Genomic DNA, 13,139 nt, shown 5'->3' on the forward strand with positions numbered 1-13,139 from the left:
GCGGTATACAAGTAAAGTAAAGTAAATAAATAATGACCAAAACATTTGGACAAATTTTCAGTATGCAGTTCTAATATTCAATAACAATATTGGCATACATGAGAAGTAAGCTTTCTAACTGATTGAGGCTTACTAGCTTTATGCTGTAGGCAGTTATGTATTGTGTCTCAAGTTCCTGTTTAGCAGTGCTAGACAGGGAGAAAACTCAGGACATTTATTGATCTCTCAGCTGAGAGGCAGAGTTTCACAAATTGTTCTGGCCTGCTGTAGCAAAGTGTGACAGAAGACTAGACTGAGATCTGAGACAATTTTTCAATGGTACAACACAAAATCCTTTAACTGCCCTAACAAATGGACTCATAATTATTTTCAAAGGCTCTGATAGTCATCTCTCTCACTTATAAGACTTGGTGCTGGCATAAATGTTCTCCTGCTATACCCACGATCCATCTACAAAGCCAGTATTGTAATGTCACTTGGACGGGTTATTAACTACCTTGCCTTGTAGCATTGCTTCCAAATTATTGTATGCAATTGCAAAAGGAGACACTTTTATTTCTATAACATAAATATATGAACAGGCCTAATAAAAACAGATGAATTGCAGGGCTGTGCAAATTGGACTGCTCTAATGGATTTCTTCACTGAACACTATGAAAATAGCAACCCGCGCGATTACATTTACTACTTGGGAGATAGTTGTTTTTAATCGCACCAAACCATCAATTGCTTCTTCTTTAGCTGGGTTTTTCTGCTGTTACTTTCTTCTTGACTTGGGGAAATGGTTTTGCTGAGACATACCTTTCCTCCTTCCTTTGTTTTGGGATATAAAGATATATAAGCACTTAAATTGCTTGTGGGAGAGGTACACCAAATCCTCACTAATATAAATTGGAATATGAAACTGGTCAAAATATTTTTGGTAATGAAATTAATGCTCAGTCTTTCCATCAACATATCCATTTACTGGAGATTGAGCCCCATGTTATCTGCCTAAATTGCTGTTTGTCTATTTTCTTCTGGTTGTGACATTTTTTGTCTACTTAATAATGGATCATGTGTTTGAGGACAATCGTGTCTACTGTTAGGAAAGATGCCCTTGGCAGACATTTCCAAAACACTTCACAAAGCAAAACGAAGTTAGTGTTTGAAACTCATACTTCCTCAAACAGTATGATGGAGATCTTTAATTAAATAATGTGTAGTGAATGAATACATACCTTAAAGGCAACGAAATAGATTTTTCTGAACTGAAAATATTTCTTTACACAAATACTGTGCTGTTTTATGAACACAAGAAAATATTGCAGAAATTATGTTTTCTGCATAAAATAACCAGGTGAATTTTTAATCCAAAAATTTTGGGATGGCGAAAATTCCCAGGACTTTTCTAATCAAGATTTCTCAATACACAAAAAACACTGGCTTTTGGCATCATCATCGTTGTTGTTGTTATTTTTTTCCATTCATACCTAGGACTCTCCAAGATTTTCATTCACTGAAATTTCACACACACACACACACACACACACACACACATATATATATATACTTAAAAATACCCCATATATATATATGAGGGGTATTTTTTAAGTAAGGTCCATTTTGTTGTAGACACAAGTAGTTCGCACGCATACCGCAACGAGCATGTGCGTCGTGTACCGGCATGCCTCAGGAACAACTGTGCTCAGTTTCCTCTCTGTAACTAACCTGTACGGTTCTGTTCTGTGCTTTAAAAATGTTTAAGACTATCAACTCACCCTCCACATGTGAGGTTCACTCAGTGATACGTTTTTTGTCAGCAAGGAACCTGCCTGCTGCAGAAATTCATCGACAGATTTGTGAAGTGTACGGTGATACTGTTATGAGTGAAAGCAAAGTGCGTAAGTGGGTACGACAATTCAAAGATGGTCGTGACAACGTCCATGATGAGGACCGCTCCGGTCACCCTTCTTTGATTACAGACGATTTGGTGGCTTCAGTTGAAGCGAGGATTTATGAAGAGGGTATTTGAAAATTGGTTCAGAGGTATGATAAGTGTTTGAACAAACTTGGCAACTATGTCAAAAAATAGAGTGAAGTATGTACATTCTGAAAATAAATTTACTTTTTTGAAATAAATTTTTGTTGTGTACTTATGTTCAAACAGACCTTACTTTAAAAATACCCCTTGTGTGTATACACACACACACACACACATTTTTGTTACATTCCTTCTTTTCTTTGTTCTTCAGACTTCACATTTTCAACATTTCAGTTTACACTGCATATAAATCAGTAAGGGGAAAACAGAGCAGAGTTTTCCTGATACAGCTCCCATTTTCAGGAAATTCGTTTGACTTTGAAAATGTTTTCTCCTCTTTTTTAAAGAGGAAAGCAAATGTCCATGTCATGGAAAGTCAAATGTCTCTCCCCTCCCTCCCTCCTTTCTTTCTTTCTAAAAAGGGCTTTTATGAACATGCTGTGTGCTTTTTATGGTTACTGCTCTTAGCAATTCTAGAAATATTTCTATAGCTTGGATGAAGGAAAGAAAAGTCTTTCCAGTGGTTTTCACCTTCAGGAACAAGAGACAATGGAAAGTCAGAGCACAGGATTCTGGGTAGCAGAGCAAGTTGCTGACAAAGGCCAAAGTTTAAATAAAACATGTTCCATGGAGTTAAATCAATACTTTATTTGTTAAGGAGAAGTAAAAGTACAAAAAAGCTTGTACGACTAGGCATAAAAAAGTGAGAAATCAATTCTAGTTAATTCAGAATGCTTGAGGAGTCACCTATGCTGTTATGTATGAATAATTCAGGAACAGATATTTATTGCAGGAATACATTGTTTGGTTTGGAAGGAGCATTGCCCCTTGTTTGACCTGAATCCTGAAAAGAATGATATTCAACTAATTGAAATAACATTTTGCAAGTCAGACAATGCCGTAGGGGGCTTTCCAGACTAATCTTGGGATGGAATGGAATGGGTGAAATGAAATGTCTGTTGAGTTTTACATAAACACTATTATTTTACACTATATTAGCCATCCTTTGTAAAGGCAGGGTTCCAACTGAGTGGTGTACATTTTACAAAAGAAACCTCTCTTTATTTTGGTGCCTGAAATAATGAGCATCGATTAGGGAGAGCACATGTTTGCAGGAACATGCAACTTTTCATCACGCTCCCCCTGCATTATTACAAGATGCTTCCTCTAAAACTATGGAAAGGTGTTTTCCAGATAGGTCTAATGGAGCTACCCACATTTTTGGGCTCTTCCCACCATCTGATGGGGACAGGGATAGCATTATTGCCATCTATGTATTGTCGAAGGCTTTCATGGCTGGAATCACTAGGTTCTTGTGGGTTTTTTCGGGCTATAGGGCATGTTCTAGAGGCATTTCTCCTGACGTTTCGCCTGCATCTATGGCAAACATCCTCAGAGGTAGTGAGGTCTGTTGGAAATAGGACAATGGGTTTATATATCTGTGGAAAGGCTGGGGTGGGGCAAAGAGCTCTTCTCTGCTGGAGCTAGGTGTGAATGTTTCAACTGACCACCTTCATTAGCATTTGAAGGCCTGGCTGAGCCTGGGAAAATCTTTTGTTGAGAGGTGTTAAGATGTGCCTGGTTGTTTCCTCTCTGCTGTTTTGCTGTTGTAATTTTAGAGTTTTTTTTAATACTGGTAGCCAGATTCTGTTCATTTTCATGGTCTCTTCCTTTCTGTTGAAATTGTCCACATGCTTGTGGATTTCAATGGCTTCTCTGTGTAGTCTGACATGGTGGTTGTTGGTGTGGTCCAGCATTTCTGTGTTCTCAAATAATATGCTGTGTCCAGGCTGGTTCATCAGGTGCTCTGCTATGGCTGATTTCTCTGGTTGAAGTAGTCTGCAATGCCTTTCATGTTCCTTGATTTGTGTCTGGGCAATGCTGCTGCGTTTGGTGGTCCCTATATAGACTTGTCCACAGCTGCATGGTATACGGTAGACTCCTGCAGAGGTGAGAGGACCCCTCTTGTCCTTTGCCGAACGTAGCATTTGTTGGATTTTCTTGGTGGGTTTGTAGATTGTTTGTATGTTGTGTTTCCTCATCAGCTTCCCTATGCGATCAGTGGTTCCCTTGATGTATGTATGATTATTATCCCCATCTGCTAGGGGGAGGAGAGAGGGTGCGCAGGGCAGCATGAGGCACAGGGGCTAGCGACGTGTGAAGAGATCCTTTGCCACCTTGATCACTTTCCTCTGGATAAGTTCAAGGTGTCCCTGTGTTGAAAGTGGTCATACATCCATAACATGTACTGCTGAGAACTGGACAGAGAACTGCAGGTGATATCTAACCAACACATTTTCTTTTTGTCTTGACACTAAATTTTGTTAACATAGATGAGGAACACCTTCATGGGTCCTATTAGCTCCTAAAATAAAATTTGGAGCTCATTTGAATATTTTTCTCATACAACTTCCGAAGATGTCAAGGCAGACCCTTAAAAAGCCAATAAAATGTGAAACATTGCTCAGAGAAGTTTTCCACATCTAACTTTTGCCTCAGGAGAAATAGAATTTGATAGTGTCATATGGAATTTAGAAAAATTGTTGTCGTCCAGATAAGGGGTGAGTGGGTAAATGCAGGATTAGATGAACAAGATCATTTCATGTTCCACCACCTTTTTGGAAAAGGAATGTTGGACACATGGGCTAACAAACAAAAGAATTGTAGTATAGTCTGCCCATAGCAGAATAACCCAGCAGAAGCAGCCAGAAAGTGACCGAAACAACAAAAACACATAGATTCATAGAGTTTGAAGAGACCTCATGGGCCATCCAGTCCAACCCCCTGCCAAGAAGCAGGAAAATTGCATTCAAAGCACCCCCGACAGATGGCCATCCAGACTCTTCTTAAAAGCTTCCAAAGAAGGAGCCTCTACTACACTCTGGGGCAGAGAATTCCACTGCTGAATGGCTCTCACTGTCAGGAAGTTCTTCCTAATGTTCAAATGGAATCTCCTTTCATGTAGTTTGAAGCTATTGTTCCACATCCTAGTCTCCAGCAGAAAACAAGCCTACTCCCTCCTCCCTATGATTTTCTCTCACATATTTATAAATGGTCATCATGTCTCCTCTCAGCCTTCTCTTCTTCAGGCTAAACATGCCCAGCTCTTTAAGCCACTCCTCATAGGGCTTGTTCTCCAGACCCTTGATCATTTTAGTCGCCCTCCTCTGGACACATTCCAGCTTGTCAATATCTCTCTTTAACTGTGGTTCCCAGAATTGGACACAATATTCCAGGTGTGGTCTAACCAAGGCAGAATAGACCAGTCTTTCACTTCCTCTGGAGGCTTTTTCTTGTAACAAAAATAATAGGCCTGTTTGATCAAGAAAAAAATTGTTTCTAAATTCGATTCGTAATTGGGGTGTTTTTTTGTTTCGATATTTAAAATATTTACAAAACTTTCCAAAAAAATGTTTTGTTATTTACGAAATTTCGTAAATATTTACAAAACATTTTAGAAACAAATTTTTTCTTGATCAAACAGGCCTAGTAAGTGTGAATGTTGCAGTAATGGTCACCTTGATTAGCATTGAATGGCTTTCTCCCACCCTGGACATTCCATAGATAATATTAGATGATATAACTCTCCATTTGCCTAGTTTCCAACAGACCTCTGAGGATGCCTGCCATAGATGTGGGCAAAATGTCAGGAGAGAATGCTTCTGGAACATGGTCATACATACAGCCCTGAAAACTCACACAAGCGGCCTCCGCGCGCCATCCGGCTCCGGCTCCTGCGCCCTCCTCCTCCTCCTCCTCGGGTGAGCGCGCGCGCGCCATCCAATCGGCTCCGGCTTCTGCGCCCCCCTCCTCCTCCTCCTCCTCCTCCTCCTCCTAGCACTTCCTGCAACACAGCTGGGAGGAGGAGGAGGAGGAGGGGGGCGCAGAAGCCGGGAGCCGGATGGCGCGCGGAGGCCGCTTGTGAGCGCGCGCGCCACATCCAATCGGCTCCGGCTTCTGCGCCCCCCCTCCTCCTCCTCCTCCTCCTAGCACTTCCTGCAACACAGCTGGCCACGGTGTACTGCTGGGATTGGCTCCCAGGCACCAGCAGCAGCACTCAGTCAGCACAGCAGCCTCCATCCCATTAACGACACGAGCTGAAGCTCGTAAAATATATGGGGCTGCTGTTTCGATATTTTTAAACCCTTCCGGGTTTGAAAATGTGTTTTGAAATCGCTTCGAAAATGGTAAAAATAACGATTTAATTACGAAATAACGAATTAACGAACTAAAACCGACAGGCCTAAAAAATAATATTGCAGTGTTTACAAAACAAGGTTTCTTCTAACACAAATAAAGTTCATCCAACTTAACCAAGAATAAATGCAATGCCTTATATTAGCCTAATCAATTCACACTTTATTTTCTTTCTTCTATCTTCTTTTGTTGATGATTCCATCTGAAAACAATCCATACATCCAGAGAAATCAGCCATAGCAGAGCACCTGATGAACCAACCTGGACACAGCATATTATTTGAGAACACAGAAGTGCTGGACCACTCTCACCAGCACCATGTCAGACTACACAGAGAAGCCATTGAAATCCACAAGCATGTGGACAATTTCAACAGAAAGGAAGAAACCATAAAAATGAACAAAATCTGGCAACCAGTATTAAAAAAAACTCAAAAATTACAACAGCAAAACAACAGAGGGGAAACAAACAGACACATAAAATCACCCTCAACAAAAGATTCCCCCCAGGCCCTTCCAAACCATTGAATGCTAATCAAGGTGATCAGCTGAAACATTCACAGCTAGCCCCAGCAGACAAAAGTCCTTTGTCTCACCCTGGTCATTCCACAGATATATAAACCCATTTTTCCTACTTCCAACAGACCTCACCACCTCTGAGGATGCTTGCCATAGATGCAGGCGAAACGTCAGGAGAAAAATTGCCTCCAGAACATGGCCATATAGCACGGAAAAACCTACAACAACCCACTCCATACATCACCAGCTTACATTGACCACAGTAATCCCTTCATTCTGTGCTCTTGGCTCTCAGCTTCTCTGCTCACATGCTGAGCTTGTCTCACACGCAGGCCTCTCACCTAGCAGGCTGGGCTCTTCTCACACAGGGGCTAACATCTCCACATGCACACCTGCTTATAACAACCTGCTGGTTTTGCTGAGTCATTGCACCATATTAACGCTTTCAGTGCTTGTACATCATTTCTGTAAATAAAAATTCACTGTTAATTTTCAATATCTCTGACATCAATGAACACGAGCCTCATTATGCATATTTACAGTAAACTATTTTATTGAGTCATGCATCATTATCTTTCCAGTTAAATAATTCAAGAAGCCCTCTTCCCAATGTAATGCATGTAATTTTGCACAATGCAGTGAGTTTGATGCACATTGTCATCTCCCTTTTGGTTCAGTGGGAGGCCAAGACTTGCTGAAAATGTATCTTTGGAACGTTTCTTCCCCACCCATTGCCCAGAGTTTAAGAAATTAAATCGCTGTATAATATGCCAAGGGCAAAAAATCAGTATCCAAATTCTGTCCTTGGATTTGTCCGTTATATGAATGACATTCTATTTAATCTAGATGCTGGAGTGGGTTGAAATTAATTGCAGTAATTAAGTTATTATCTATGGCTGTCTGTATTTCCCGCTATTTCTCTCTGCTGTTTACACGTCCAGTAGCAAGGTAGTGTACTGCTGTTATCACACTGTTTTTTAAAATTGTTACTACCATACCCTGTGTTGCTAAGAACATTTTGTATTGGAAATTTGGATCTAAATGTGTTAAAGATAGATGAATAAATTAATGAGCAGATCACAGACAGACAGTTAGATGAAATCAATAGACAATGTTCTGGATTAAGAATTGTCAGTGCACTGCTCAATTAAGTATCTTACCTCCCAAACTCACCTCATAACTTTCCAGTATCTCACCAACATTTGTATATAAGTGGTTGTAGTAGTTAGCTTTAACTACTACAACCACTTATATACAAATGTTGATGAGATACTGGAAAGTTATGAGGACAGCAGAAAAGCATCCATCCAGCCATGTATGCACAACTGAACAACAAGGCATGTTCATCTACTTGCACAAGAACATTGGGTTGGTTGTCTATTTGGTATCTTGATAGTAGAGCTGGGCAACCACGGAAAAATTTGTTTCTAAACTCGATTCGTTTTTTGGGGGTTTTTGCGTTTCGATATTTAAAAGAATTCCGAATTTTTTCTTTAAAAAAGTTCGATATTTATGAAATTTCATAAAATTACGAAACAATACGAAATGAATACGAAACGAATACAAATCGATTCGTTAATGGTGGATGCGACCGCGCAATACGCTAAAAAACCTCCATATGGGACAGGTGGAACTTTTGAAGCTTCCCTCTCCCTCTGTTGTTGACTGTTGGTGTGATATTTATAATTTTCTTTCACTGATTAAACAAACAACAGCTATAAAACTTGCCCCAAACATGCGGAAATAATAACGAAACGATTTCAAAACGATTTCGAAACGAATACGAAACTAATACGAAGCAATTACGAAACGAATTGAAAAATTCGTTTCATTTTTAAGATGCTCCTGAATGGTTCAATATCGCTTCGTTATAAAAAAATAACGAATTTTTAACGAATTACGAAATTACGAAACGAAACCGCCCAGCCCTACTTGATAGGTCATTGCTTACACGGTACCTCCAGAGCTATTGCTTACATGGATAGGGAGTGCAAAATAGGGAGTGCAACTGGATATCTAGGGCAACATGTGTTTTGCCATCTTGTGTCATCACTGTCACAACATCTAGCTGTCTCCATGAGAGCTACTGGCTGTTGTGGATGCCTTTGTTGACATGAGAACAGGGTGCCTGTATAACCAGGAAAAAAATGGGATGATACCCCAACTTCTTTTTTCAATTCTGACATTGGCAGCGATACCTGCATGACCTATAAGAAAAGGGAGATCAGCTAGTTGTGCAGACACTTCTGTCAATGTCAGCATGGGGCACACATGCAATAAGAGGCATCTGCAACAACCAGGACCTCTCACATAACTCCATGGCCAGGTAGGAGCAGCAATGGTGACACAACCATGAATCATAGTATCATGGGATCACAGAATTGGAAGAATGCATTAAAGGGATAAGAAGGTGCTATATCTTACAAGACTAGTTCAGGTGGAATTCTACATAGAGTTAAGTATTGATTTATAAATACAATGGAAAGCAGTTCAACTAAAACTTCCAAAACAGTTTACACCTGTCTGCCAATGACTTGATGAACACAACATAAAAATGACGCCTTGCACTTAGGAATAGCAGCTCCAAGGTATCTCATTCCAGATGTCTGTTTGCATATTTTATGACTATTCACTGCACCAGTCTACAGGATGGCTATATATGTGTGAAACAATTCTGACTGATGTTGGAATGCCTCCAAGAATTTCTTAAGGGAGTTCATGGTTGTCAGGGATTACTGGAAGAGGCATTCATATTTCATAGTGTTGATCCCTTCTATTTATTTCACACTTTCACATCTTTTCAAATAGTTCCACATGGACCTCCTTACCCATCCCAACACCACCCCAGGAACAGCAAGGCTAAACATTAGATAAATCAATTTATCTAATTAAATGAAAACAGTGTCTGCAAAGGTTGCCTCAAAGCTGTGTTGAACAGCATTATGCGCAAAGAAGTGAACTTCTAAAATGTTGGCTCTCCAACCTTCTTCATCCTGGCTTAAACCTGTCCTCTGGATATTTGGTACAATTTTTAAAAGAGCTACTCTTTGGTGGCAGCAGTAAAAGTTATCTTCAAATCCAATTGTAACAGAAATGGTGATTAATATTTCACTTTGCAAAGTATCCTGACTCTGATTTATCAACAAGGAAGTAAATTAGGAGAAACTATCTGTACCCTACACATCTCCCCTGCATTTAGGCCATGTAGCATTCAGCATTGAACTTCTATGTACAAACAAAGTCAATGTTCATTAACATCCAAATGATCAGTAACATTCAGATTATCTGCTACCTGTCTTCAGGTACCCAAATTCCCAGACTCAAAAGGTATCTCCTAGATTTATACAAATGTTCATCCTTCAGGGACCACATCCAGCATTGACTCATCCAACCAAACCTCAAGCTCCTACTGAATGTCAGTGAAGCATAAAATCCCACTGGTATATTTATGTAAAGGTCTGGATTCAGGAGGGGAGAGCTTTCACATTGCTTTCACAATTAATTTGTGTTCATTTCAGTTGTGGAAGGTGCCAAGTGGTCCCCCAGAGCTGTCAGAATGTCACTGCAAAAAGAAGGAAAAACTATTTTCCAAGGAGGTATTAAATACTAGATTGTGTAAAAAATAATTTGTGCCTTGTATGTTGGATTTATTTTATAAGATATGTACATACAAATATTAAGAAATGTGAGGGGCACCCACACAAAAATCTTAAGAATCAAAACACTTGCCCATAACTTTTTGTTAAAGTTCAGTAAACCTCACAAGTCTCCCAAAGTCAGTTTCATTTTCAGCAGAGGCAGAAAACTGTATCAAAGAAGCCAAAAAGGTAATTCCTCTTTAAATGAGAGAGAGCAAAGTTGCCTGTCTCCATAATGGGAGGGGAAGCAAGCTGGGAGGGAGACTGAGAATTCTGGGAAATGTAGTTTGGGAAGGTGAGGACCCCCCTGTGGCAGAGAATTCAAAAGGCCCTGCCCTAAAATACCACATGGACGGGCGGGGTGGACGACATTTGCATATCCTCTCTCTACACTGATGCAGATGGGTCAAGCTATGTGGTTCAACCACAGCTGGTTTCACAATGGTAGAGCCATGTGGAAAAATCAAGTCAGTAAAACTAATTGGCATATTTATGATGTTAAAAAACCTTGGCAGCCTTTGCACCATAGAAATTGGTTTTCAAAACTTGTCTCTAAGCAAAAGATTAAAAAAATGGGATGTGGCTCTACACCGGAATTCAATAGCATAAATGAGGCCCTTCGTTGGAGTTATGTATTAATGGTATTTTGCAAAATGCAGATCTACAAATCTGAAAGATCAACCAAATTTACATGAGCAATGTGCACAGATGTGCATGCAGAATTTTCTTCCATGTACAATGGCACTGCAGACAGGACAACACTTCAGCAACCTTTAACTGAATATAGTCACTTCATATTGGATAGAAATGCCCAACCACATCTGGAGAGGAATTGGCACATGTATAATTTGTCGATGGAATTGTGTCCCTTTCCTAAACAGGGACAGATAAAATATGACTTTGAGTCTTGACCATAAAACTCACATTCAAAGTCATGGGGCTTGGACGGAGTCAGTGAACCAGAAATTGACATCTGAGTGACACCATTGTATCCTGCTTTTTCTAGCTTGTACAAAGCATGAAAATAATGGGAGAAGATACAAAATAATAACAGACAATTAAGATATCGCTTATATGTCTGTTATCATTTTGCTCCAGGTGATGCCAGTCTTTAAACTCCATAGATTGAAAAAGGAAGAATTCTTAAACATTCCTACCCAGTCTTGCTTACATTGTAAGGCAATAACAATAACACTGGCTTATTTCTTAATATGGTTATATGGTTATATTTTCATCACTTTCTAAGAAATCTACTTGCTCTCACATTGTTTTCTACCATCTTGTGCCCTTCTATTCTTTCATGTTAGTGTATGAGAGCAGCAGATGATGCATGGAATCAGCAAATTCTTCATCCTCAAGACTACAAAACACATGATGCAGAGCACCGTGAATGATGCACATGCTCAATTATGTAGTTAAATTCTGGAACTGAAGACTTCCTGAACAAAACGACAGAGGAATTACAATTGTACTGCATGACTGCAGGAAGCATGTAGATTAGGCCTGAGTCTTTGGGACCAACAAATCACTATGTTTCTTGACTACACTATGCATCTTCGCCTGAGATGACTGAACCAAGGGGATTTGATGACAGGCTTTAGCAATGCTTGACACTTTAAATGCCTAGAGAAATTAAAAGTAGATACAGCATGCTTCTTGCAGAATGGAAGTTCTTACCTCCCACTGCACACTTGGAGGTGTACGGGTTCCTGTCGTCCAGCATGTAGGAGGCACCACCTGGTCCATGGCATGAGAAATGAGCTGAGTGCTGTGTACTCACTGCTGAGATGGGTAATCAGTTTGTTTCTTTAGCACATTGTCCCCCGCAATGCCAACACTTGCATTTCCTGAGCAAACAACAATAACATTCAGGTTGTCAGACTTTCCCCACCTTCCTTCAATCTTACCTCTGGGGTCTATCTAGGAAGCATTTGTGACTGTCTATTTTAGCAATGATGACAGGCTGAGAAGATGTGGAGCACCTGTGTTCATGAAAGCCAATGGAGGATTGAATGGAATTTGAGTTGACATTGAATTGCAAAGGGAGAGGAGTTGGAGTGGGAGAATGAAGATACATGACTGGTCACAATTGAATTTCGGATTTTCTGGGTGAAATGGAGCAAAAGAGGGTTTACTTTTGAAAGAGCTTCTTTAGAAAACCTTAAGTCTTTGGATGTAGAGCTGACAGCTGGGCTGCTAACAAATTAACCAAAGTCCCATGCTCTCTTCCAGTTATTTGTGTTTACTCATGTCAACCAAAATCATGGCCAGGTTCTTTGGAAGCCCTTCTAGTCCCCAGCAACCAACTCATTGCAGAACTCCATTTAATTCTAAATAAATGAACCGTTAAGTTACCCATTTATTGAAGGCTGCAAGTGACATTTGCACTTGTGGTCAAGCCCATAGATAAGGGAATTATTTACAGGTTCAAGCTCCCCTCCGCCCCAAATTTTTTAGGTTAAAAAAAACTGTTTTACTCATGAATTTTAACTAGTTAACCCAAATTCTATGCTAAGTCTATGAGAAGCAAAAAGAAAAAAGAAAAGAAAAGAAAAGAGAGAGAGTTCCTAGAGAACTGGAAACACTATTTCAACCAAATTTTGATAATTTATTGACATTATGATGTGTGAGAGAGTGGTGGGCTTACAGGCAGCCCTGGAAAACTCACATGCCTGCTCCAGGCCTGCCTGCATGCCCCACCACACACACCCCGCCACACTGTCCGAGAGCGCATGTGTGGCAGGGCATGCAGGCAGGTGTGGA

The sequence above is a fragment of the Anolis sagrei genome, chromosome 4, assembly GCF_037176765.1.
Source record: "Anolis sagrei isolate rAnoSag1 chromosome 4, rAnoSag1.mat, whole genome shotgun sequence".
NCBI lineage: Eukaryota > Metazoa > Chordata > Lepidosauria > Squamata > Dactyloidae > Anolis > Anolis sagrei.